Source organism: Alligator mississippiensis, chromosome 1 (assembly GCF_030867095.1).
Source record: "Alligator mississippiensis isolate rAllMis1 chromosome 1, rAllMis1, whole genome shotgun sequence".
In the NCBI taxonomy this organism is placed as follows: Eukaryota; Metazoa; Chordata; order Crocodylia; family Alligatoridae; genus Alligator; species Alligator mississippiensis.
The window spans coordinates 15,238,274-15,264,598 of NC_081824.1; the positions used below are offsets into that span (position 1 = coordinate 15,238,274).

At 46.8% G+C, this 26,325-nt stretch overlaps 1 protein-coding gene and 1 long non-coding RNA gene across 3 annotated transcripts in view; both read right to left on the bottom strand.

The window, feature by feature from the left end:
- EVA1A (eva-1 homolog A, regulator of programmed cell death) overlaps nt 1–26,325 on the bottom strand; it is a 310,552-nt gene that overhangs the window by 32,140 nt on the left and 252,087 nt on the right. The window lies entirely within an intron of this gene.
- LOC132250939 (uncharacterized) lies at nt 117–25,640 on the bottom strand. Its single transcript, XR_009462666.1, has 3 exons — nt 25,112–25,640; nt 2,834–2,968; nt 117–2,145 (listed from the first exon to the last, which is right to left on the bottom strand). It is a non-coding gene; the product is annotated as an uncharacterized LOC132250939 (long non-coding RNA).

Genomic DNA, 26,325 nt, shown 5'->3' on the forward strand with positions numbered 1-26,325 from the left:
CCTCTTGTTCTTAGTTGCTTCACTTTTCAAGACTATTTACCTCAGCAAAAGAAATGGAGCTGAATCGTAGTCCCCAGTCCCTTTAGAAATCTTGTTTTATTGCTTGTTTCCTGGAAAAAAAAGACTGTTAATTCACTGCAAAAGAAACATTGGGTTTCTATGGTACACTCTATATTAAAACACTTCTATTGTCAACTTTACTGCTGGTGACTCTTTCAAACATATTGATATACAGGTTCCCAGATGTAAGGGACATTGAACCCAACGCCGATGCTTTATGTGGCATACAATCAAATGGAGTCTAACTGGAATATCGTTCTCTGTACTGTTTGGGTTTTTTTCCACCTGGTGTCCTGATCCCACTGACCTTGCTACTTCATCTCCAAAAGAAAGCATTGATCCATTATGGGGAGGATGTGACTATCATTGTGAGCCTGAAAGCATTTAAAAAGGGAAATGCCAGAACGGGATACCCAAGAAAATTGCATATAAAATGTAGTAACGAGCAAGGATGTCTATAAACACATTCCATTAACTCACTTCCACTTCAGAATGAAACTATCACAATTTACAGAAGCCAAAGCCCTGATCTTAAGCATATTTACATTCTCCTGAGAATCAGATTGGCTTGAAAATGAAAATGGAAACAAGATAAAAGAAATAATAATTAAATAAGCAGTTAAATTGCATAACCTAAATGTGCCTACCCAAAGTGTCTACCCAAAAGCCCTTTCTGTGTAATGACAGGATACTATTAACTGTAGTTCCAAAAAAAAAAATCCACCTTCCTTTCAATCTGAATTAAACCACCTCAACTCCCTTTACTGCATAATGGTACGGGATCATATACAGCCAGAGACGGGGAAGAATGATCAGACTGTGAAGTGCAAAATGTAGTCTCTGACTGCATCAGATCTTAAAGTCTTGAAGCTGAATTTAGCCAGGCAGTTCCTGAGTTCAGTACCTACCCGAAACAAAAAGTGCACTGATTCAAAAGAGAGATGAGAAAAAGAGGATTCTGTGTTTGCAATAGAGCTCAACATAAAAATGCCATGGTTTCATGTCTAGGGCTCCTGAGCACTATGATAAGATAAAAATAACTGAACAAAGATGAAAGCAGCAAGCCTGTCAATTAAGTAAAATAGCTGATTCAGCATCAGATGCACCTCCTCCCTATCCTCTAAGGAGAAACCTGCATATCATGGCCAGGAGAAGGTTCAAGGGAGATACAAATCAAATACAGTCTGCCCTGAGTTTGTACCTGTACAATGTCAAAGAGAGCGAGCACATGAGCACAGAATTTGGCCCAACACTCAGCCTGGTAAGGAGTCCATTTCTTTGCCTTGCTCCAGACTTCCCACTGAGAAAACTAGCTAGCCCATTAGAAGCAAAGATTGAACTGTAAAAATAATCCTTGCAAGAAGCTGTTTCCTTCACCCACAAGCAAATAATTCACTTTCAATTAGATGTGGGTAAGGAAAAATCTGACTTGAACTAAAGTTGAAAGCAAGTCACGGTGCAAAGGAAGTGTGTTCTAAATAATAGCCTAGTGTTTAGAAACAGACTCTGGCTTTGGACACGTACAGTTGAACTGCAAACAATTGTCTGTGCAATCACATAGGAGCAATTATCTGGCTGCACCTAAGCACCTTAATGTTCAAACCCCACATGACATCAGTTCAGCCCACAAATATTTAACTTGCAAAATGAATGATTGAGCTGAGGCCTGATTTGAAATGTAATGAAACATGTAAAATGATAATCAAAAAGGGGACTGGGTGTGCATGTATTTTTCTCCAGGGATGTCATAATGTATGCTTTTGCTCTGAAAATTAATCTCAGGAGCAAATCTATGCTATACAGAGTATTTAGTAAAAAGCTTACATGCTGTTGCAATGCGTTTGTGGCAAACATGTATGGTAGAAAGTTCTGCAAGTAATTTTGGCTTCATGTCCTTTTTTTTTTTTTTTGGAGTAGAGTCATGTTATCATGCCGTGACATGAACGGAGTCAGACTTCCCACGATATTCACACCAGCGTAATTCCACTTAATGTGGATTTGAATTCTGCGAATCTATGAATCTTCCCTTCCCTTCACGGGTCCTCAGAAGAACAAGATTTCCTGCCCAGCTCTCAACAAGATGGTCTGTGTTAAGACAATGACGGTAATCATATTTAATTCTTCAGGGCTCTAGCCAGTTGCCTGATGGGGTCAGGAAGGAACTTTGTCCTGTGGCCAGATACATTTTGCATGTTTTTCATCTTTCTTCCCCTCCTTCCTCTGAGGCTCTAGAGACTGGTTAAGACACTGGCACAGGAGAGGCCACTGCTCTGAGCTATAGTCGAGAACCCTTCTACTTAGACGCCTGGATAATGTGTCTTGTCTACATACTCAAGCGCAAGCACAGCACCGTATTTGGGATCAGAAAGAAATGTTCTTCCCAGATAGATTAGCAGGGACCTTTGAAGAAGGAGGGTCCTTTACTACGTGACACGTGGTGTGCACATGGATCACTTTACTATATGGCACGTGGTGTGCACATGGATCACTTGACTATGTGGCATGTGGTGTGCGTGGATCATGTGGCCATATCTCACCTATTCAATTTCTGAGGAATGCATTAGCCCCTGGCAATGTTGGCACTTTTGGCTTCCTCATTCTCTACCCATGTCACACAATAATTCAGCCCCTGGAAGGCTGAAATGTAGTACTCTAAAGCAATAGCATCAGGAGGGGGTATCTGGACAGAGGAACAGCCTGAGTTACACGAGAAACCTGACTAGATGATCTAGTGGTGCCTTCCGGCCTTAAACTCTCCAAGATCCACGAATACCTTTCCTGGAATGTGGATGTTCTGCTTCAGTGAAGTTCTGCTTGATTTATACAGGTGTAAGTAAGATCAGCATCAGCTCCCAATGGAGTTTCCTCATCACTGTTTCCTGAGTGTTTTCATATATGAACATCTGGTCTATAAGAAATCAACCATCAGAGGGAGGAAGAATGGTTCGGTGGTTAGGGCACAAGTCAGACACGAAAATGAATTTAACTCTATCATAACCCCCCCGGTTCTCCTAGTAACTACTAGGCCTAGTAGTTTTTGCACCATTTCTACTTGATCTTGTATGCCGCAAACGACACATTGCCGTAACAGATTGTGTGCCAGAGCATACACATTTTCTACAGGGCAGCTTCCAGGTCAGTGGAAGTAGGATCAAGGTTAGCAATCACTGGGCCAGGTCACGGGGACCTAATGAAACAAGACAATTAGAGACTCCTGGCTGGTGACCACGAGAGGCACATGTAATGTAATCAAATTCCCCACAGAAGGCAGCATATAGAAAAGGACTGGGGAATCTCCACCCTGTTGAATAGTCACTGATAGTATGAAATAGGAATTCCTGACACAAAGCGGGATGATCGGGAAATTTGTCAATAGCCAATTTATAATTTCTGGTTGCATTTATGAAAAGGCAGTACATTTGAAAGCCAGAGTGGATGTGTGGCCAGCCATGCGTTTTGAAAACTGCACCACTTATTTCTCAGACCAAGGGCTGTTAAATAATTGCGACTGCTCTTTTAAAGGGAGCATCCTTTGGTATGGTGATGGTACCCACCATGCAACACAGTTTTTAAGGCATTACTGGTAAGGCATTTGGAGCACCTGACAAAGGAGCCTGGAGGTTATAAAAGGAAGAGTTTCTCATGAGGCATTTACAGAGGAAGCTTGGGGAAGGAAACAGAAATGAAGGGACATGTTTTCAGAGCAGAGGGATCCAGATTCACTGTGGAACCAACTAAGAGAGAAAGAAAATTGCTGTAGAGGAGAGAGACATGGGCTCCCTAATTCTGACTTACAAAGAAGTACCTGCATGCAGTGAACCACATTCAGGTCTCAACTAGACTCATGCAAACCCCACTGACTTCCCTGCAGCTACAACAGGAACAGAATACAGCCCCTAGCATACAAGAGAATGAACTGCCCGACTAAGTAACATGGTTATCGGACTAATGTATTAGCTCGGCGTAGTGCTGCCACCTCTCACGAAAGGGAAGGAAACAGAGCAACACAGTTTCCCTTGATGTTGCCCCTTTCCCTCTAAAGACAAAGACCAAACAGTTTTTTTAGACAGTCCAGGGAGGAAACAGCAAACCCAAGTAATTGCTAAAGGACATTATCCTGGACACCTCATCCATCAAAGAGACCAGCAAGGTTAAAAAGAAAGATGACAAGATAAAAGGGTCTCTTAAGGCCAGATTCAGCCCTGTCAGTTGCTCTGTCTCATACCCAGGAAAACTCCTAGACTTTTGAGCACCAGATCAATTTAATGATATAAAATACTTAGGCCTAAAAAGAAATGCAAGCTCAATCAACTTATTCTGATGCAACTCGGGCTGATCCCCAAGATTTTTCTCTCTCTGAAATAACAGTGTTGCTGATTGAAAATACAGTGGAATTTATTGCCTGGCTGTGCTTAAACCAGTTGTTCTGCTGTTCCTATGATCCAGCTGCCCGCTCCCATGTTGCTTGCATGTGTGGATGAGCCCATAGAGCCCAGTTACCACCGAAGCACCCAGAAGGAAATAGTATATGTCCTTCAAGATGAAAGCTTGTCTCCTATGCTCAGGTCCCTTTTGGGATGGAGATTTCAATTCAGTGCCCCTCATCAGTACTGCATTTCTGCTTATGAATGAAAAACCAAAAGAGGGACAAACGCTACAAGACATTAGAAACAGTAAGCGGTTTAATGACTGTTCATCTTTATGTGACTGCAGCAGGATCAAGAACACATCCCCAGTGACCTCTCACATCCAAGTATAATTAATTCAATTGGCGTATTAGATTCAAATACTCTGAGACCACAGAATCAGATCCGATCATCTAATTCATTTTTTAAGTCCTCTATTTTGGGGGAAATATCTCCCCTCCTTGTATCTTTCACCAGTCAGATGTTAGCCACAATCATCTGCTTCCCCTTGAAACTCAGCAGCTACTGTATTTCAAGCAGCAACATGCCTAAAGTACCATCTCCAGAGATTAATAGCCAGGGATTAATCCAGGGATTCCTTCCAGCGTGTGCAAATGAGATGCTGCAAAGTTCATCTCGGTGAAGAGCTGAATCAGTGGCAGCCAACATTTGTGGCAGGTGTGCCATGAATGAAGCACCGTGCTGTCCCCAAATGCCACTTCGATCCCCCTCCTCTGCCTGTTCTGTTGCTCTGCTTTCTGTTCAGTGTCCTGTGCTTCCTGCCTGATCTGCTGCCCTGCTTTCTGTTCCCTGCTTCCTTCCCAACCTACAGCATGCCACGCACACAGCCTGCCCCTGACACTTTTGGCGCGCATGCTGCAGGCAGGCCACCCCTGAGCTAAAAGGATCATTTTGCTGGAAAGGACGGCACCCCCAGCCAGAGACCCTTCGTGTTCGGTACCATGCTCCTTTGATAATCCCCATCTCCAGTAGTCCTGGCCATGAACGCTGTTCCCAGCAGAGCCAGCAGTCCATCCCCATTCAGCCAAGACATACTGAGCCAAATTATGAGATGGCATAAATCTACTGGAGAAACCTGGCTGAGATTTTTTTTTTTTTTTTGCTGAAGGGTAAAACTGGGAAGAAAAGTTGAAATTCTCCCCCGCCCCTTGGGTTGTCAGCCAAAAAACACATTAGTGCAAGCCTGCCAAAAAGCAGAACACCTTTTCCATTCTTGCCTCAAGTTTTGTGTGAAAACAAACGGCGGCCGTCCCACTTGGGACACTCAGATTTCACTGCAGAGTCTCGTGGGTCACACAAAAGCACTCCCAAAGCAAATGAGCAGTGGGAGCCCTGGAGGGCTGCTAGAGAAAAGCAGCCCCCCAATCCCTCAATCTTAATCCCATCTTTAATACCGGTGCACTCCGTGGTTTCAGGCAAGTCACTTAACTGCTCTGGTCTGCTTCTACCACTATGAAATAAAGGATTATTATTATTAAGAAGATGCACCTGGAGGCCACCACCGAGATCAAGGCCATAGTCCGCTCTGTGCTGTACAAGCAGGGAGAAAAACACAGCTCTTGGCTTAAAAATCCCCATGCACAAGGCAAGGGGGTGACAGAAGATGTTACTCCCATTTTAGAGACAGGAACATGGGCCAGATTTTCCAAAGGGCTCAGCTCCTGGCACTCTGAGTGTACTAATGAAACTGGCCACAGATGCTGGTGCCTGAGTTGTGACAGTCTCCTAAAGTCACCTGAGAGTTTGGAGAAGAGCAGGAAATTGAGTGCAAGCCCCACCCCAAGCCCGAGGCTCCAAACCACTCTTCCTTGCGGGGGAAGTTAGGAAGATAATATTCATAGACAGGGATGGATCCAGAGGGGAAAGGTAGCACAAATGCACCCACCCTTTGGATTGCACCACACCATAACAGCCTCTGGGGAGTTTTTAAATTCCCTAAAATATGTGAAAACTCTTCCTCCCTTCCCCTTCCAGCTCAAAGGCACTCCCCCCACCACCCCCTGCCCCTTCCACCCTTACCTGACTTCCCCTGCTGGCCCAGCAGCATTGCCAAGCATATGATAATCATCATATTCATATGATAAGTTCAACCCTTGAATGATGTCCTTGAATAGATGATACTAAAAGAGTTCAAAATGTACAATAATTTTTGAGGCAGTTAATTGATGCAGCATATGCAAAACCCAAGTCACTCTCAGAGAGTCTTAACCAAGTTTCGGGTTCGCTGTCAGTGCTTTCTTATGACTGCTTGCCTCGAAATAAAGAAATGCTTCAACTTTGATGACCCAGTTCTCACTTGCTCACTGGAGACTTAGAAGAAGATGTATTTGCATACTTATTTGCATGTGTATTTGCATAATTATGTGCATAGGTTTATTTTCAGCATACAATAGTTTTTTTTCAGAAAAATACAATAATTTAAACTTCCAATACAATAATTTCATATTTAAGACCTGGCAGTCCTGTGTCCCAGAGGCCTCTAGGACACAGAGCTGTTCCTTCCCACTGCTCAGGGGCTGGGATCAGCTGGGGAAAGTGACAACAGCAGCAGGGATGGACAGGAGGGTCCCTTTCCCTACGACTGCTCCACTGGGGGAGGGGAGAACTAGTCTACTGCCATGCTGTTGTCACTGTCTCCTCCCCAGTTGAGCCCAGTTCCCATTCAGACCAGCTGGCTCTGGAGCTTCCCTGCCCTGCAGCAGTGGAGGAAGCAGTTGCAGCACTCAGTGGAGTAGAGGGAGTTGAGGAAGAGGAGGGGAGCAGGCCTGTCTCTGACCAGGAAGGGGAAGAGAGAGGGTATTTTCACCTGCTTTGGGGACTTAAAAAAGTCTGCCTACACTGGTGAGTGCCGGAGGAGGCTGGAAGCAGGGGTTTGCGGCCGCCCCTACAGTGCAGGTTGATCCTCTCACACCCTCCTTTGGGAAATCCTGGATCCAACCCTGTCCATAGAGCATTTAGCAGGTCTAATTTGTTACAGAAGAGAAAAGACAAAGTTCTTGTTAGTTGTTTGAAATGGTCAAAGCCAAAGTTTTCCTGGATAATTCTTACTCAGCTTCCATAGAATAATCAGTAACAATTCAAATTCATCGTTCCTGTGGGGTTGGAGTTTTGTTGCAACAGTGATGATCCAGGAAATGTAGGCATATAAAGCAGTGGTACCAACCAGTGGATCTCAATTCACCCACCAGTAGATCTTGGAGCCTCTTGCAGTCAATCCAAGGCTGGAGTAGAGGGCTGAGTGCCAGCATGCATGCACGCGCGCCCCAATGCAGCAGGTCAGTCCATGAGGGAGGGAACAGGAGGGGGATACATTGAGGCCCCCACAGTGGAGACAGTGCCGCCAAGGCAGGAGCAGAGGTAAGATGAGTAGAGCCCTGGCTGGGTGGGACTTACCTGCTGGGGAGGTGCACCCCAAAATAATTTTTTCTCCCTCTGCTGCGATCTGCCCCCCCCCCCCGACTTACCTGCTTGTAGGGAGGGTGGGGATTGCAGTAGCACATGGTAGATCTTGGGTTGCTTTTAAATGCCAAAGATGAACTCCTACTTAAAAGGTTGGAGACCACTGGTATAAAGGGTTTTTTATGATATCTTTTATTGGTCCAACCATATAGGTATGAGAGGATCTGGACAAGTTTGGGGACAAAAAGCACCATGTGGAACAAGAAGCTGACACAGGCTAAGCTAAATAATGGAAAGAACAATAGGCTGTGTTCAACTCCAGGTTAATGAAAACAGCCACTTAAAGAACAGAGGTTGGCTTGTGAAGGGAGCAGACAGCTAATCACAAGCAGTTTCAAAGGAAATGGAGGTGAATGGAAACCTCCTTATGTAGAAGAACAAGACCATTCAAAAGGGGAGAAGGGGGGTCATTGCTACCTGTGGAATGCAGGGGGGTTGATAGAGATCGCAGGCCAACTTCAATGAGCCATAAAACCATTGCCTATGCCTTCATCTTCCCTGGCGTTAACAAAAATGTATGCACTGCTTTGCTGCAAGTGTATGCTTTACACAGATCTTTGATGCACTGCACTGGTTTTAGTTTAAAGCAACTGGTAAAACCCATCTGCGTAGAAGGAGACACAACTTCATTGTGTCAGTACAGCAGTGGCCTTCTTATGGCAACCTTCAGATTGGCTCAAGAAGGACAGAGGAATTAAAGAAAGAAGCAAACCCTGAGTGTCTTGTAATACACTCCAAAGCAGCACTAACGAGCTGAGTAAAGAATGGACACGAGGATTCCCCCAAAATACAATTAAATGGAAGCATAATAATGTGTGTGGAGGGCAAAACCAATCTGATAAAAGAACCTGAAGGAAACCTCCTCATCTTGAATCGCTCAGATTTTAAAATATTCTGGTTCTATATCATTTGCTTCGCTGAGTTGGGTAGCTATCTCAGCCCTTCCAGGCAGTCATGCCTCCATAACCAGTGTCAGCAAACAATAGTTCAACCCACCAACAAGAAGGGAAGCAAGTCAGATTGACTTTGTGATAGGCCGAGTTCAAGCACAATGAGCAAGGCAGGGCAGTTATACAAAGCAATGTGAATCACTTGCTAAACTGGACCTGTACAAACATTAAGGCAGCCCAAAGCCAAGTTCTACGGCGTGCAGGCTGTCCCTACAAACTGTACCCTGGAAAGCGGTAACACGGAAAGGTATTTAGGGCTCACAGTGAACAAGCAACTCAACCTGAGCTCCCAATGCAATGCTGTGATCCTGGGATGGATAAACGGGATTTCGGAAAACTGAAGAGCCATTAAAATTATTCATGAGCTGGAGAAACTGCCTTACAGCGGGAGAATTCAAGAGCTTATCAAAAAGACAACTAAGAGGTAAATGGACTGCAGTGTGTGCTTGCTAATGTGCTCTTTAATCTACTGGAGAGAGATTTATGAAGAACTAATGGCTGGAAGCTGAAGCCAGACAAATTCACAGTGAAAAGCAGGCCCATATTCTTACCACCAAGGGTTACTGACCGCTGGGACACTCTACCAAAGGACGTGGTGAATTGTCCATCTCTTTAGGTCTTCAAATCATGGCTGAAAGTTGTTTTTAAAGATGTGCTTTGGTTAAAAGTTGCTGAGTTCAGTATAGGGACACGTGGGTGAAATGTATGAGCCTGTGATACACAGGAGGTCAGATTAGGTGATCCAATGATCCATCACCCTATGAAGAGCTTTACAGCTTTTAAAGAAAACTGGCTGAGATTTGACATTTAAGAGCTCGTCATGTAATGAGGCACAAGTGCTCAACCTTTTGGCCCTATGGGCCACATGAGTAGTGCAGGACCAATGCATGGGCCCAGCACTGCCCCCTCCTTGCCCATGCACTGGGACTGGGCCCTGGGGGCTGGGACTGCTGCCTCCCACCCCCACATGCCTGGATTGGACCCCAGGGGCCTGGCACCACCCCCTCCTGCCCTCCCCCCCCCCACCATAAGGGGATTGGGGAAGGGTGGTGCTGCCCTATCCCAGCACCACCCTTGCCTGACCCTGCATGCTGGGATAGGGCAGCCAATCCAGCACACAGGACCCAGGGCTCCCTGGGACACTGAAAATTTGGCAGCCACCAAATGTCAGGACCCATGGGGAGCCTCACAGGCCAGATGACGTGGTACTGCAGGCTGGATTGCATGCTGGGTTGATGCACGGAGTTGACCGGGGGCCTGATCCAGATACACAGGGGCTGGTTGGAGGCAGTGCAGGGCCCGAGCCAGTAGCACAGGGACCTAGAGAGACAGCACAGAGCCAAAGGAGGTGGTGCAGACCTCAGGGAAGCAATGGGGACACCAAGCTGAGGGAGGTGGATCTGGGCCCCGATCCAGCAGTGTGGGACCCAGTCCAGCAGTGCAGGGCCCCAATCTGGGGACCTGGGACATAGGGAGGTGGCACGAGGCCTGATACTGGTGCATGCAATCTGATCCCATGGACTGGCCCTGCACCACTCATCCAGCCCGCAGCCCCAAAAGCTTGGACACCACTGAGCTAGAGTATGTAAACATTTCACTGCCATTAAAACCAATGGTAGTCCAGAGGTCTAAGTCCCATAGCCAGCCTTGAAAATCTCCGACCCAGAAGACAAACTGCACGGATCGATCCTGCATCAGCAGACTGATGAAATGGCCAGGATAATACATCTCCTGTGCCTCCTGCATTCCCTTCCCACAGTATCCCAGGGAAAATCCCATGAATAATGGCTTGGTTTCCTTTCTTCTCCTTCATTCCTTTGTCACTGGAGCAGGCAGAGGGTACAGAATCTATGTGTCCCAACAAGGTCACCTGTCTTTCCAAACTCTCTTTTCCCTGCTTTTTATTATGCTGTTATTTGTATTACGGTACTCAGAGCCCAATCAGGGTTAGGATTGTCTTGAGCTGGACATTATTTGGCCACTGTCTGCACCAGTGATTATGTTTTTCTGAGACAAGAATGTAAACCGGAGGAGCAGCAGAGCCCTGCTTGCAAGGGAGGGTATGTTAATATTGAAACAGAGAAAGGATTCTCTGTATATAGGAATCTGGCCAAGATCTGGCTCCAAGGACAGAAGCTGATCCCTCTGGCCTGGTCAGACCATTTTTCTATGTTTCTTTCAGGGGGACGATAGTAGGCTACTTCATTCTAACCAGCTGTCTCCGTACATCAGATGCATCACCGGAGCATCTCAGCACCTGTTTGCTAGTCATTTTCATTCACTCTTGTGTGCATGTGGTGACATTATGTTTTCATGGAAAGCGTACACGAGATGTGCATCACATGCCAAACCATACCCAACTGGGACTCCTAGCCCTCCACTTTCCATGTCATGAGACAGCCTAATATCTAATCCCCATTCCCTGTTGGAGCTTAAAGCGTTCCACTTCTCCCACAACAGTTGAGGGGTTCACAAACCAAAAAGCAATTCCAAGAGTTGTCTTGCTCACATCCTTTATACGGCCGTTAGTTGGATCGTGGTCTTGACAAATAAACAAAGGAAGAATCTATTTCCAACTATGAGCGTTTGAAAAAACCCCACCTGGAAATGTATATGCATGTTAAGATGATGACACAATACACACGCTGTTCATAGTTTTGATTCTTAAACAGTGTGTAAAATATATGTCCTTGTTTCTCTTTGCCTTTGTTACATGAGCTACCCAGGCAGGAGCTGCGGTAAAGCAGACAGACATCATGCAGTCATTTGAACTAATGAGAGTAACTAGCCAATGATCAGGTCTCTGTCCATTAAGCACAGCCCTAATGTGCTTTTCTCTCTTTATATTCCTTACTATTTCTGTTAACTGTCTATATCAAGGTGGGATGTAGTCTTCGAAGGGGCGGCCCTCCTTCTTTGCTAGATAAATTATCAATCACTGAGGCTTCCACATGGACAAAGCAGTAACCCAAATGACAGACTTCGATGGATTTGTTGTCTACCACATATAATCCACTACCTTTGTGACAGCAAAACTTGAGGGTTTGGTTCTTCAGGAACAGCAGTCAAATTCCTTAATGTGCACGTGAAATGGAGTCAGAAAAGAAAAGCCAGGAGACATGCTGGTTTCTTACTCCTCTAACCCAGACTTTTCTAATCTGAACATTTGAAAACAAACATCTAATGCAGCAGCTCCGGGGAAATGTTTTTTTCCACTGAGAGAAATCAACCTGTTCTTGTTTAGGAAGTGGCAGCCTTATTTGCTATCCAGAGAGCCTGTCTACACTTTAAAGAAATTGCTAGTTAAGTTTTGCTGGGCAACCCTCCAGCAGACATACAGCTTATGCCACAGAAGCATTCTTTGGTAGTTATTGTTCCTACTGGTTCCCTGGTGAAATAAATTGTACTGGCAAAAGAATAATTTTTTTTTCTGGCATCAATGCATCTACTCCTGGGTTTCTGCTAGTTTAAGGTGTGATTCTTTTGCACCCTACATAGCTCTGCTGGCAAACGTTCCATGTAGACCAGAGGCGGGCAAAATACGGCCCGCAGCCCAGATTCGGCCCACCAGGCCATTCTATCTGGCCCATGGAGCCCCTACAACATTTAGAAAATTAATATTTATCTGTTCCTGGCTGCCTGTCAAAGATGACAGGAGCCAAGGGTAGTAGGACCTAGGGTGATCTGGCAGCAGGACCCAGCAGGCCAGCCCAGCCCCTCCCCGTCCCACCTCCAGCCATTTCCCTGCTTTCCTGCTCCAGCACCACAGGGCTCCTGGCTGCATCACTGGACCACAGGAGCACGGGGCCTGCACCGGTATCCAGGGCCAGGAGTGGGAGGGGGGGGTGTGTATGAGTGCAGGGAGGGATGGAGTGTGTGTGTGTGTGCGCGTGTGCATGTGTGTCCAGGGAAGGAGGGAGGGACAGTGTGTGTATGTGTGTGTGGGCGCGCGTGTGTGTGCAGGGAAGGAAGGACAGAGAGAGAGAGAACGTGTGTGTTTGTAGGGTGAGGCTCACATGCACACCCCACCATAGACATGCACCCACACTCCCCCTCACACTGTCATACATGTATGCCCCCACGCCCCCTCACACACTCCAGCCACCCTCCCCCCCACAAACCTATACCCACCTCTGCATGCCCCCCACCCGGCCACAATATATGAGTCAGACTTCATTTTAAGCTATTGTGCAAGCACCTCTATGTGTACTACACAAACACATGTAAACCAGGACAAAAATATTTTTCAAAATCAAACTAATGAATGTTGTAGATGTTTGATTTTTAGAATATAATTTGGTATTTTTCTGGATCCGAGATGGCAAAATACCTTTCTGAAAGGAGTACTTCTGGGGGTAAGGGGAGGGACTTCTGGTGGCAAAGGTCAGGTGTTAGGGGGTGGGACTTCCAGTCACAAGATAGCAACCAGGAGGTGAGGCAAGTGCCAAGGGGTGGAGTTATCCATGCGGCCCTCAACAGCTTGCCAAAACTCGATAAGTGGCCTTCCACCCAAAATAATTGCCCACCCCTGCTGTAGACCAAGCCTACCAAGTATGACACAGAACTTTGTGAAGAGCTGGGTGAACACCATCCCTGACTCCTCCAAGGACCCAACCTGGCATCTAAAACTAGGCAATGGGGTGCAGTTGTAAGCTCTTTCATGCAGAAACCATTGTTTTGTTCCATGTTTGTGAAGCACTTAACCCAGTGGGATTCTGGTCCATGAGCATCTCTCTAAACCAGTACAATTAATAACAATAGCAACAGCAACTACAGCTTGAAAACAGCAGGGCAGTGGCTGTGATGAAGCTCATTCCTAGATTATGACCACAGATGCAAACTCAAAGCAGGATCCATTCTCTATTAGAGCCCCAAAGGAAACATTACCCATGTCCGATAGCCTATGTAGTTCAGCTAAAGGCTTTTCTTTACTTTTTATTCCCTCCATTTTATTGACTGCCAGCCCATCTTCGTGCCCAAACAAAGCAGTGATGAACAGCAAACCTTAAGTCTGCAAAATATCATCACAAAACATATACAGGATATAAAATAATCTGAGAGGCACCCTGGATACATAGCAATAGAACCATAAATGCATCACAGGGTTAGACTTGCAGGGTGTGTGGGAACTCATCTGAGTGTGAGATGGAAAGGTGGCTGCTCAACAGATTTAGCATGAAGGAACTGTCTTGTTACTGTCTTCTACTCCACCCAAGACACCAAAGATTAGCTCCAATAAAGCAGTACAAGGAAAACTGTCCAAGGGACTAAATACACAGGAATGCTTCAGTTTGTCCTTATTTTTTTACAAACTAAAGCCCTAATCCAGCTGCAAAACAAGACATTTTTGTTCCCTGGGCAGCAACAACAGCCAGGCTGACAGCAACCAATTCTGCACCTCCTCTAAGTCAGTGCCTGGGGCTGGTACCCCACCTAACCACCCCCCCAGTGACACTACTGCCCCAGGCCTGTGAATACTCCTTCTTGTAACTACACACACCAGTCCACTGAGTGCTTCTGACTACTCATATGCATAAAGTAACTCAAGTCCTAAGCACTTGCTGAAGGAAAGCACGGTATGAAGAAAAAACAAATAATCTTTCCCTTTTTCTCCATCTCACCTGCATTGTAAATGTAATGATTAATCACATTTTAGACAACAGATTGGCACATTTGAACATATCCCAGGTGTCTCTGGAAGCACCAAGCTTTGAGTGAAAACAGAAATACTAGATGTGAGCAATGTGAAAACTCAACTCTTCACCCCCACTCCACAGTTTGTGTGGGTGCAAAGTATATCACAAAGAGTGAGTGACTTGGAAATCATTTGGCTGCATACACACCAGTGGATGAATCTGCATGTTCACCCAAGCCACGAGGTCAGATAAAACATGAGGCTACAGATATTTGGATATGCATGTATTTAGATCAGAGATTAATTCAAACCAATTATCTGGCTCCAAGTGCTATAGAGCAATGAGGCAGCGCGCATCTCAATCCCAGCTTTTAATTTAATCATAATAAACATTCATCTTAACAGCTCATTCTCACATTGCAGTCTTCTTGGATGTGGCACTGAATAATCTTTCCAGCCAGTTGTCAGTTTTCATAACTGTCAAGCAAAGTAATTTCTCTAAACAATTGGAAGGAGTTATACAGTGAACAACCCAGGAGTTGTACAGTGAACACAGAATAATGTCTTCCAGGCAAACCTGGCTTACTAGAGTGCAGCCATTTGGATGGGTTTGGGAATGCGACCTCTCATTACATACTGGGAAAGGAGTTGTGGAGGGGGAAGAATTCATGTACCCCCAGCATGAAAACCCACACAACGGTTTCTTGAAAGATACACTGTTTGAGTTGAACTCCATGTGGCCTTGGAAAAAAAGAGCTGTGCTGCTTCCCAGAAAACGACAGAAAAGAAAACTAGCGCTGGCCTCCTATGTCTAATGTGCATTAGGTTTAGTGGAGAATCTCATTTTAGGTTTGTCTTCATTGGAGAATGAACTTGATGTTAATCCTGTTAGACTGCTCCCCATTCAGCTGCCACCCTGCCTTAAGCCTCATCCTGGTCAAGGCACACAGCCACGTCCCAGAGTGTCTTCACCACTGCCTTTCAGGTTGGTGACCGTGAGGAAGAGTGGGTGACAGGGCAGGCCAGGGAGCAGGCATCAATTGGCACCACTGGTGACATGGTGTAGACATGCCCACTGCGAGGCTGGTACTTCCCTCTGGGGTACAGGGGAGACTGTGAATTGGTTGCCTCATTATTTGCTAATGCAACATGGCTCCATTACAATGATGGCCAAAGACTGAACATCACCCTCAGTTGTGCTTGGCCCTCCAACCTTTTCCCACAATGCACCACAAAACTCCAGCTTTAATCCAGCCTTGCCCTATACCTGTCATTCGTTCTCTGCTCAGAAGGCCCTCGCTTTCACACTGCTGACTCTCAGTCTCTCCCCTGCCTGCTCTACCCCCAGCTTCACTACTCACCCTTGCTCACCAACACAGCAGCGAGACGAACACCCACATGCAAACCATCAGATGAGCAAGCTGCCAGCTGGCCAGAGGCTAACACCAAAGCACTGATAAACCTTTGGGCTGATGCCAGCAAAGGAAATGACTGTGGGAGGCAGGCAAGAGCTGTTAAGCTATACAAAGAGATAGTCGGTAAACGCTGGGCCAGTTTGAGGATCCACTAGCACGGGGGGGGTGATCTAGGTGGGAAGCGGCCTTTCAAAAATACTAAACAACTTGTGAGACAGCTGCTGACTTCATTACAATTCCCAGCACTGCAAGCCCAAGAATGCTACTAGCCGGCAAGGTGTCCTAATGAAAAGGACCATGCTGTTAGGGAAACACTGAGCACTCAGCAGAAATAAAAGAAGTCTCTTGTCCTAATGAAGCCTTATACCTTGTGTGCCATGACCTTACACTTGAACACAATTCTTTCTTTCACAGAAGCACAGGAAGTAGCGCTTACAGAAACCCAGCGGCATCATCTGATGTTGCCTCCTCCCCAGTGCAAGATCAGCTATACCAATATTTTTGCCAATAAAGATGGTCCTAGGGCAAAACCCTGGCCCTTAATGCCAACAGCCATCAAGGAAGTTCAGATCCACGGCATTCTAACGGAGCCACGTTGCATTAGCAAATAACGAGGCAACTAATTCATAGTCTCCCCTGTACCCCAGAGGGAAGTACTGGCCACACTGTGGGCATGTCTACAACATGTCACCAGTGGTGCCAGTTGATGCCTGCTCCCCGGCCTGCCCTGTCCACCCACTCTTCCTCATGGTCACCAACCTGAAAGGCAGTGGTGAAGACACTTTGGGACGTGGCAATGGGCTTTGACCAGGATGCGGTTCAAGGCGGGTGGTTGGCAGCTGAATGAGGAGCAGTCTAACAGGATTAATATCAAGTTCATTCTCCAATGAAGACAAACCCAAAATGAGATTCTCCACTAAACCTAACGGTTCCACCTGTGTGACCACCAAAGGCTACCTTCCACCCTGACTCACACCCTACCATCCACCCCAATCAATTTGGTTGCATAGGTTGCAAGGCAGAACTGGATTCGGGCATGAGTTTCCATGCTGGAATGTGTAGAGATCGTCTCAATAGAGCACAGTGTCAAAGTCTTAAATAGGTAAAAGCACAGCAACTAGGGAGCAGCTCTACAGTGCTAAAGTCATGTGAGGTGTAATACAGTATATGTCCAATGGATGCCTCACCCTGCAGAGGCAAAGGGGAAAAAGAAAAGACCCAGATCAGATACTGTTTCTCTACAGCAAACAGAGAAGACAAAGGGAAATGTAAATAAGTTGTGGGTGCTGGTATGACGAATTTTGCTATAGCTACCACAGTTAATGAAGATCTATAAACTGGTCTTGTTATGCGGGGGAGGAAGGACTGTCCAACGACTCGAGCACTAACCTGGGCTATGGGAGACTTGTGTTCAACTCTCCCGATTCTCTCACAACCCTCCTGTGCAACCCCTGGCAAGTTTAGTCCCTCTGGGCTTCACTTCTCCACCCATAACACGAACCTAACAGCACTTCTCTCTTCAGAGTTGTTGCAAGGATATAAATATATTACGGATAATAAGGAGTATGAATACTACAGTAATGAGAGCTACAAAAGGACCTTAGGGTGTAAGCACATGACATGTACCATGGTGTAATTTACCCCAGATTTTAATCTGCAGTAAATGTACTGCATAGCAAAGCATGGGCATGTGACCTGGACATATGACCAGTGATTTCAATGAACTCAGGTGTTTAGTCAAGGACACACTGCAGAGTAGGAGTTTTGAAGAGATGGGAGCCCAGGAAGGGTGGCTGTGCCTTAAGGAAAAAGGATCCTTCGGGAACAGAGGGAGACAAACCCGATGCAGGGAAAAAGGGGGAAAGGGGCCAAGAGGCTTCCTTGGCTAACCAGAGAAATCCAGAGCAGCCTATGGGCAAAAAGGGGGGCATATAAAAAGTGGAAACGGGGAAAGATTACTAAAGAGGAGTATACCTCCTCTGCTCGCACTTGTAGGGAGGCAGTTAGACAGGCCAAAGCTACCATGGAGCTGAGAATGGCAACCCAAGTTAAGTATAACAAAAATTGTTCTTTAGATATATAGGGAGTAAAAGGAAGGCCCAGGGAGGAATAGGACCCCTGCTAAATGGGCAGAAACAATTGGTGACGGATGGGGGGACAAGGCTGAACTCCTCAACGAGTTCTTTGCCTCAGTGTTCCTAAGCGAGGGGCAAGACAAGTCTCTCACCGGGGTTGTAGAGAGGCAGCAGCAAGGCGCCAGACTTCCATGCGTAGACCCTGAGATGGTGCAGAGTCACTTGGACGAACTGGATGCATTTAAGTCGGCAGGCCCGGATGAGCTCCATCCGAGGGTACTGAAGGCACTAGCTGACGTCATTGCGCAGTCACCGGCAGGAATATTTGAACACTCGTGGCGCATGGGCCAGGTCCTGGAAGATTGGAAAAGGGCCAATGTGGTCCCCATTTTTAAGAAGGGGAGGAACGAGGACCCAGGCAACTATAGGCCAGTCAGTCTCACCTCCATCCTAGGCAAAGTCTTTGAAAAAATTATCAAGGCTCACATTTGCGAGAGCCCGGCAGGAAAAATTATGCTGAGGGGAAACCAGCACGGGTTCATAGCAGGCAGATCATGCCTGACTAATCTAGTCTCTTTTTATGACCAGGTTACAAAACACCCGGACGCAGGAATAGGGGTTGACGTCATATACTTAGACTTCAGGAAGGCCTTCGATATGGTATCCCACCCCATACTGGTGAACAACTTAAGAGGCTGTGACTTGGACGACTACACAGTCCAGTGGGTGGCGAATTGGCTAGAGGGTCGCACCCAGAGTCGTGGTGGATGGGTCGGTCTCGACCTGGAAGGGTGTGGGCAGTGGGGTCCCGCAGGGCTCGGTCCTTGGACCGATACTCTTCAATGTCTTCATCAGCGACTTGGACGAGGGAGTGAAGTGTACTCTGTCCAAGTTTGTGGATGACACAAAACTGTGGGGAGAAGTGGACACGCCGGAGGGCAGGGAACAGCTGCAAGCAGACCTGGACAGGTTGGACAAGTGGGCAGAAAACAACAGGATGCAGTTCAACAAGGAGAAATGCAAAGTGCTGCACCTAGGGAGGAAAAGTGTCCAGCACACCTACTGCCTAGGGAATGACCTGCTGGGTGGCACAGAAGTGGAAAGGGATCTTGGAGTCCTAGTAGACTCCAAGATTAACATGAGTCGGCAGTGTGACGAAGCCATCAGAAAAGCTAATGGCACTTTATCGTGCATCAGCAGATGCATGACGAACAGATCCAAGGAGGTGATGCTTCCCCTCTATCGGGCGCTGGTCAGACCGCAGTTGGAGTACTGCATGCAATTTTGGGCGCCGCACTTCAAGAGGGATGCGGATAACCTGGAGAGGGTCCAGAGAAGGGCCACTCGTATGGTTAAGGGCTTGCAGGCCAAGCCCTATGAGGAGAGACTGGGGCACCTGGACCTTTTCAGCCTCCGCAAGAGAAGGTTGAGAGGCGACCTTGTGGCTGCCTATAAGTTCATCACGGGGGCACAGAAGGGAATTGGTGAGGCTTTACTCACCAAGGCGCCCCCAGGGGTTACAAGAAACAATGGCCACAAGCTAGCAGAGAGCAGATTTAGATTGGACATTAGGAGGAACTTCTTCACAGTTCGAGTGGCCAAGGTCTGGAACGGGCTCCCAAGGGAGGTGGTACTCTCCCCTACCCTGGGGGTCTTCAAGAGGAGGTTGGATAGGCATCTAGCTGGGGTCATCTAGACCCAGCACTCTTTCCTGCCTATGCAGGGGGTCGGACTGATCTATTGAGGTCCCTTCCGACCCTAGCATCTATGAATCTATGAATCTATGACCAGCTCACTCAAGTTCACTGACTACAGTAGGCACTATTAAGTGCTTGCTTGCCTAGCATGGGAGCCCATCAGCATTGAGGCACTTGTGTGACTAGGGGTAGGTGAGCAAGGTATCAGCCCTGGATGCTGATGTAGAGGGGTGCCAGAACAGTGGCCTCTGGGGAGCATGCATGGCAGCAGCAGCAGCAGCAGGAACAGCCACTGTTGCCTGTGGGGAGCCCATGCGCCAGGACAGCAGCAGCAGCCTCCATCATTCGGGAAGCCTGTGCAGCAGTGGGGACAGCAGACCCCAATGTGTGGAAAGCCTGCACTGTACCAGGAGCAGAAGCAAACAGTGTCTTCTGAATCTTTGGAATGAGTCCCCCCCCCCCCCCCCCCAACTCAGCACTACACATTTTTCAGGGGATAACTTTACCCTGGATCTGAGCGACTTACTACATAGCAGTGCCCTGCATTGTGTGTTCACACCATTTAGTAAACGTGTCTTGTGTCTGCACCCTAAGGTAATCTGGTCCATCAATGGCTTTCTCCTAAAAATGGGTCTCAAAGATCAGAAAGCCCTAGAGGAACAGCTGGAATAGACCTCCGGAGGTCAGCTAGACCAGCCCCCTGCTTGAGGCAGGGTCACCTTGTTAGGCTATCCCAAGCAAATGTTTGTGTAATCTGCACTGAAAAACCTGCAATGACAGGGATTCCCCAACTTCTTTAGGTAACCCACTCCAGGGCATAAGCATCCTGGCAGCTCTTCACTTCTCATCTAAATCCCCCTTGTGGCAATGTAACCCCATGACTCCCTGCCCTGCGCCATTCTCGGGGAATCCAAAGAACAGCTGATGGCATATTGGCATCTGCCCCCTCCCAACTTTGCAAGGAGTCAGGTCTCAACCTGACCTGTGTTGTGAGCTACATACCACAAGGCTGTCCACTAGTGGGAACTAGAGGCAATGCAAGAAACCAGATCCCAATTCCCACCATGCCATGGCCCTTCTCATCCTTCTCCTTGCCTCCATTGGAGTTGTATTATTTTCTACCCCTCCTGCCTACCCTCCTTTGTGCCCTCCAGAGTTGCAATCAAAATCACATTTTCCTCCTAGCCCCTCACATTCCTGAGAGCAAAGCAGGGGCTGTGTGAGCAGGCCCAGCCATAAAAAGCGGCTCTCACAATGAAAGCAGCTCTTTCCAATAAAACCAAAGTAGTCTGGCTGGGTTGCTGCTGCTTCACTTCCCTGCTTTAGGGCACAGCTGCAGAGACAGAGCGGCCTCAGACAAGCAAAATAAATAATAAAGAGTCATTATTAATAATCAGGCAACTTCAGCCTTGCCAAAGAAGCAGCCAATGCAACTGCTCAAGCTACTGTTTACTTACAAAAACGGTGATCCCTGGAAACCTGCTCTCTGTGGGTAACTGAACCAATCGCTGATTTGATCGGTCTCTTAGTTGACTTGTTTATTGCCAAGTTCAAGAAAAAAAAAAGTCTGAGCTTTCAGAGCCTGATTTATGAAGTGCCTATAAGTAAGCCCATGCATGCATGCATAAAAATACGCTGGCCTGGCCTGGTAAATACAGCTGCTTAGGAGCAGGAGTGACAGCAACTCTCACTACACAGTAATCACTACCTGTGCGAGCCTTTTTACTTGTCCTTGCAGATGTGCAGCTGGTGTAGATCAGCACTACTTCCATCGGCTCAGGGTCTGGCCCCTGACTTTTGAAATGCTCCTTTTTTATTCCGTCTTGAAAGAAGACGGACAGACAGAGTGGGTTTATAAATGCTGGCCAGTGCACAATTCAAATGAGGTCAGAACTGCGCCGTCAAACAGCCTAAAGTGTCCGAGCTTTAAACCTTTACAAGCTTCAAAGGGGAAGACTGCTTAATTTTTCTTTTTAAAAGGTGGAAATAAGCATATTAATAGGCCTTGAGCCCAGCTCTGCTTAGTAAAATGTTTTGTTCCAATGCAGCAATAATAATTCAAGATACTTACAAAGCCACATGCTCAGCAGAAGCTTTTTTATTGATCTGGTAAACTAGGTATTTAAATCCTTAAGAAAAAAACTGTGGTTATGTACTTATTCTCAGTGGACAGGTCAATTTGCTATAGTCCACAAGTCCACGGTGACTGAAGAGCTACGAGTGACCAAAACAGCAGTAGGCCAAGCATCTACAATGCCCCAAGGAAACCTTCTAGTTGAAACAAGGCCATCATGGTGCCAGGTGGGTAACTTTGTATGGGGGGATCAGCAGACTGTTGTCACTGGGAGCACAAATTTGCATTGCTAGAAGGCTGCATCCCAAGCTTGTATCCAAGCTCATGCTTTCCTCCCATAGGCCCAAGGATATTGAGATAGTTTTAGCCATTTGTTGGGCTTGTAGGAATTTTTTTCCCCTAATGTTGCCTCATTTGCCAGGGCAGCTGCAGGACTCCTGCAAAGATAAATAGATCCTAATTGTGATTGCACTCATTTCAGTTTGCCATCATGTGAGATGCTCACGCTAGCACTGCTCTACCTGGTATTTATTCTGGGTTGGATTATACCCCACTTCCTTACACGGCCACACAGGGAGTAAGGAGGATAGAAGAAGCCTGCCTGTTCTTCCGCTACCAAAATAAATTACAGCCCTTGAATTTGAGGGAAAGCAGAGGATGCTTGCTCATATACCCGGCAACAGTTGCCGAAAGGGTCCAGGAGCAGAGGAAAGCACTAAACAACTGGTAGTCAGAGGAGACAGTAAATGGGAGAGAGGCGTGTGTCACCAACAACTCTCTCCACTACGCGGTTGGAGAGCTCCAGATATCGGTCTGCCCCGTGGAGCTGCAGTGCCCCCACCGCAACACCCAAAATGGGACAGCTGTGCAGAAAAGCCACGCAGTCTCGCCTGATGTGAGCACAGTCATCCACCCTAGCCATGGAGAGCACAGTGCAAGAAAGCGTTCTTAGTCAGGAAGGGCTCTCATGCCCAGGCTCAACTGCTTTCTAGCAAAGGGGCTGTAAATAGTGGCAAATGAGATCAAACTACCCAGAACCAAATATCTCACCAAGAAAACTGTCCCGCCCCGTCCCCCGCCCCTTCGCTGTTTACTGTGTCGTTTCTAGCTAATTACAACGTTCATCTACGTCTGTCTTTACTTTTGTCTCTCCAAAACCAATTCATAAACAGGCAATAATTAACCCCCTTCTTAGCAGCCTCAGCAAAGACACTCGGGGTTGAACGAATAATATCTATTTGGCAGGATTTAGCTTCAAAGTGATCTGCAAACATTAATCCATTAACCTGGACAAACATCTCCCAATTGCAAAAGCTGGCATATGGTTGCCCTTTTACAGCTGAGGAACGGGAGCTAGCTGGCCTGCCCAAGGCCACAGAGGAAATCAGAGCCAGAGTCAGATCTAGCAATGGGGAAGTTTCAGGTTTCTCCGTCTATACTCTGACCACTAGGCAATGCTTCTCCATGACTGATCATGGGGATGGAAGTAGACTCATAGAAAATTAGGGCTGGAAGGGACTTCAGGTCATCTAGTCCAACCCCCTGCACAAGGCAGGACCATCCCCAACTAGATCATCCCAGCCAAGGCTTTGTCTAGCCGGGTCTTAAAAACCTCCAAGGATGGAGCTTCCACCACCTCTCTGGGTAACCTGTTTTAATGCTTTACTATCCTCCTGGTGAGAAAGTTTTTCCCTAATATCTAACCTAAACTTCCCTTGCTGCAACTTGAGACCATTGCTCCTTGTCCCATCATTTGCCACCAGTACCTTTCTAACACAATCCCAGTGGCTAAAGGAAGGAGAAGTCAATGGTTAGGGGGGACTCAGGAGACTTAAGTTTAATTCTTTGCTCTGTCGCATTAGTTTCTTTTGTCACATTGTGTGAGTCAGCTAAACTTTTGCCTCAGTTCCACATCTGTAAAATGGGGGTAAGTAGCTCTTCCCTCATAGGCAGGGTAAATATATTAAGAGTCTGCATGGTGTTCAGAGCCTAGAGTCCCTGCTGATGTTATGTAGGGACTACAGACAACTAGACAAAGGTTAGAGCTGAGCACATCAGTGACGGCTATACCTGTGCTTGCAGACACTTAGAGGAACTGGGTATCCCGTGGCCTCCAAAAGGTCTTCCAAAATCCTAACAAATGCAAGAAACACTGATGCAGTGCAGGCATATGCCTTTTCCCTTATTAACCCCAGTATGTGTGCATGTGTTGAACGTCAGCTCCATAGTGTGTGCACTTAAAACCAGTTTGAAATTTGAGTATATTGGTATGCCCATCACTCCAGGGGGCCCAGCCCTAATTATGCCAGACCCACCACCTCCAAGTCAATGGCTGTGACCTCTTTCCCAAGCACTAAAACAATGCAGCATTGCTCAGGTCACCGCACTGGGTCTCAGAACTGGGTTGGCTTTGTCAAATTGCTAACCGCATTGTGGGTACTGAAGCAGGATACACATACAGGGAATATAGAGCCCTTATGTCACCTTCCAGAGCTAGTCCATCCGTCATATATCCCATGCATGGGATTCATTATTCTCTGCATCAGTGACAAATTCAGTAACTACAAAAAAGATTTAATCCTTTTCAAGGGATTTCTTGTCTCCAAAATCCTTTTTATGAAAGACACATGTGAACCTGACAGTTCAAAAAAATGGAGAGCATTTTCTTTCTAAAGGCAGGAATGAAAGTTGTGTCATGCAGAATCAGCTGGAGCTAATTGGGGAGGGCTTCGAAAGATGAGACAACTAAATAGCTTCAATATGACAGCAAGGATTTGAGGAAGATCTTACCCCATGGGCTTGGGGTCAGAAAGAGTAATCCCAGACAATCCCACTGAAAAAGTATAGCTATTAGCAGAGGTACAGTGATTCGGGGCACGAGGAAAGAAATGTGCTGCTCTTCAGGGAGGTTGACTGCCATAATCAGAAAGCATGCATTACAGAATGGGGGGCTTAATTTAAAGCAGAGGCAGATTCAGTGAAGCAAAAAGAAAAAGAAAAGTAATGGTGAAGGAATGCTATGAGTAAAACAGGAAACCCCAGGCATCCAAAATGCATCACCAAATGCTATAGTAGCCAGACGGCAACAGCTACACCTGGGAGAATCTTTTTGCTGCAAAAAGATTTGGTTCCCCGTTTTGCTCTCTGCAAACATCAATGTTATATTTTTCTCCCCCTTTTCTAGAGAGAATAAAACACAGCTTTTAATGACGGCCCTCACAAGCTCTGCCCAATGGGAGCAAAGAGGTGCCAATGCCATTTCAATAGCATCTTAGATTAAGACAAAACAACTGGAAAGTTTAGGAAGGCTGAGTCTTACCTCTGAATCCTCCAGGCAAGCTGAAATGACGCGCCCTGAGGTCTCTCCAGCAGAGACGTAGGTGGGTTTGGGGGCGTTTGTTTAGACTACGGACCCTACAAATTGTGGAAACAAATCATTTTCAATTTCTCTCTCCAGGCACGGCAAGAGCAGCAGCCACAGAGCTGATGAACAGCTTTGCAGAGCGGTGCGCGAGCGGCTGGGACAAAGCGGAGGGCTGTAAGTGGCAGAACGCCACAGCCGTTTTCTGCATTTGAGAAAAGCCAAACACGGCTCTTAGCACGGCACCGACAGCAGCCTCCTGAGCGAGTGAATTAAAAAATCATCATAGCAGGAATTCCCGAGCACCCGGCTCAATCAAACAGGCAGCGAGCGCAGCAGCTCTGCTCAGCTTGCGTCTGTCACTGAACTCCACGCTCTGCACACACACGCGCAGGCAGAGCCAGGCTCGCTCCCTCAGTAAGTGGAAACATTTGGCAGGGAGGTTGAGTCAGTGCAAAGAAAAAGGTTGCCTCATTTCCTTCCCTCTCCCCACCAAACCGCCCCGTCACCCCCCACCACTCTCTACCCTTCTCCCACCCCCCAAGTACACGCGTGGGAGGTGACAAGACTGAAAAAATGAACCAGCAGAGAGAAGTCGACTCTGTTATCACTCCTTGGCAGCCAGATTTTTTAAAGAGATAGAGCGCTCCTCTTTTGGGCCCGAAGTCGCACTGCCTCGGTCTGCCCCAGCCCGACTAAAAGACAGAGATGTTACTTTTGTTAACCCTCAATTTTTGAGTCCTTTAGAAAGGATGACAGACTGGACATTGGAGCTCAGCCCTCCTCCCCCCAGAATGGACTGTCCTTTTATTAGCGTCTTTGATTTCATATTAAAATGTCTCCACCGTTTATTTCCATACTATCACTAATCCTGAACGTATACGGGCCGGATTCTCCATTCAAATACAGCCATTTACACCTTTCTAGCAATACAAATACACTGAAAACCAGCAATATTTACCCCCACGGTTACCCTTACAAATCAGGGCAACAGTTATAAGCAAGGATGCTGCCTTTAAGAAAACAGAAACGACTTGGGGTTTATCCATCTGCACAGGCGAGCGTTCGTATAATGTGGAACGTCTGTGCGTCTGTCCTGTATATTTGTTTTCACAGCTGGGGGCAGGCAAGTGTTTCTGCCTTACATTTATATAGTGCCTTTCACCACAAAG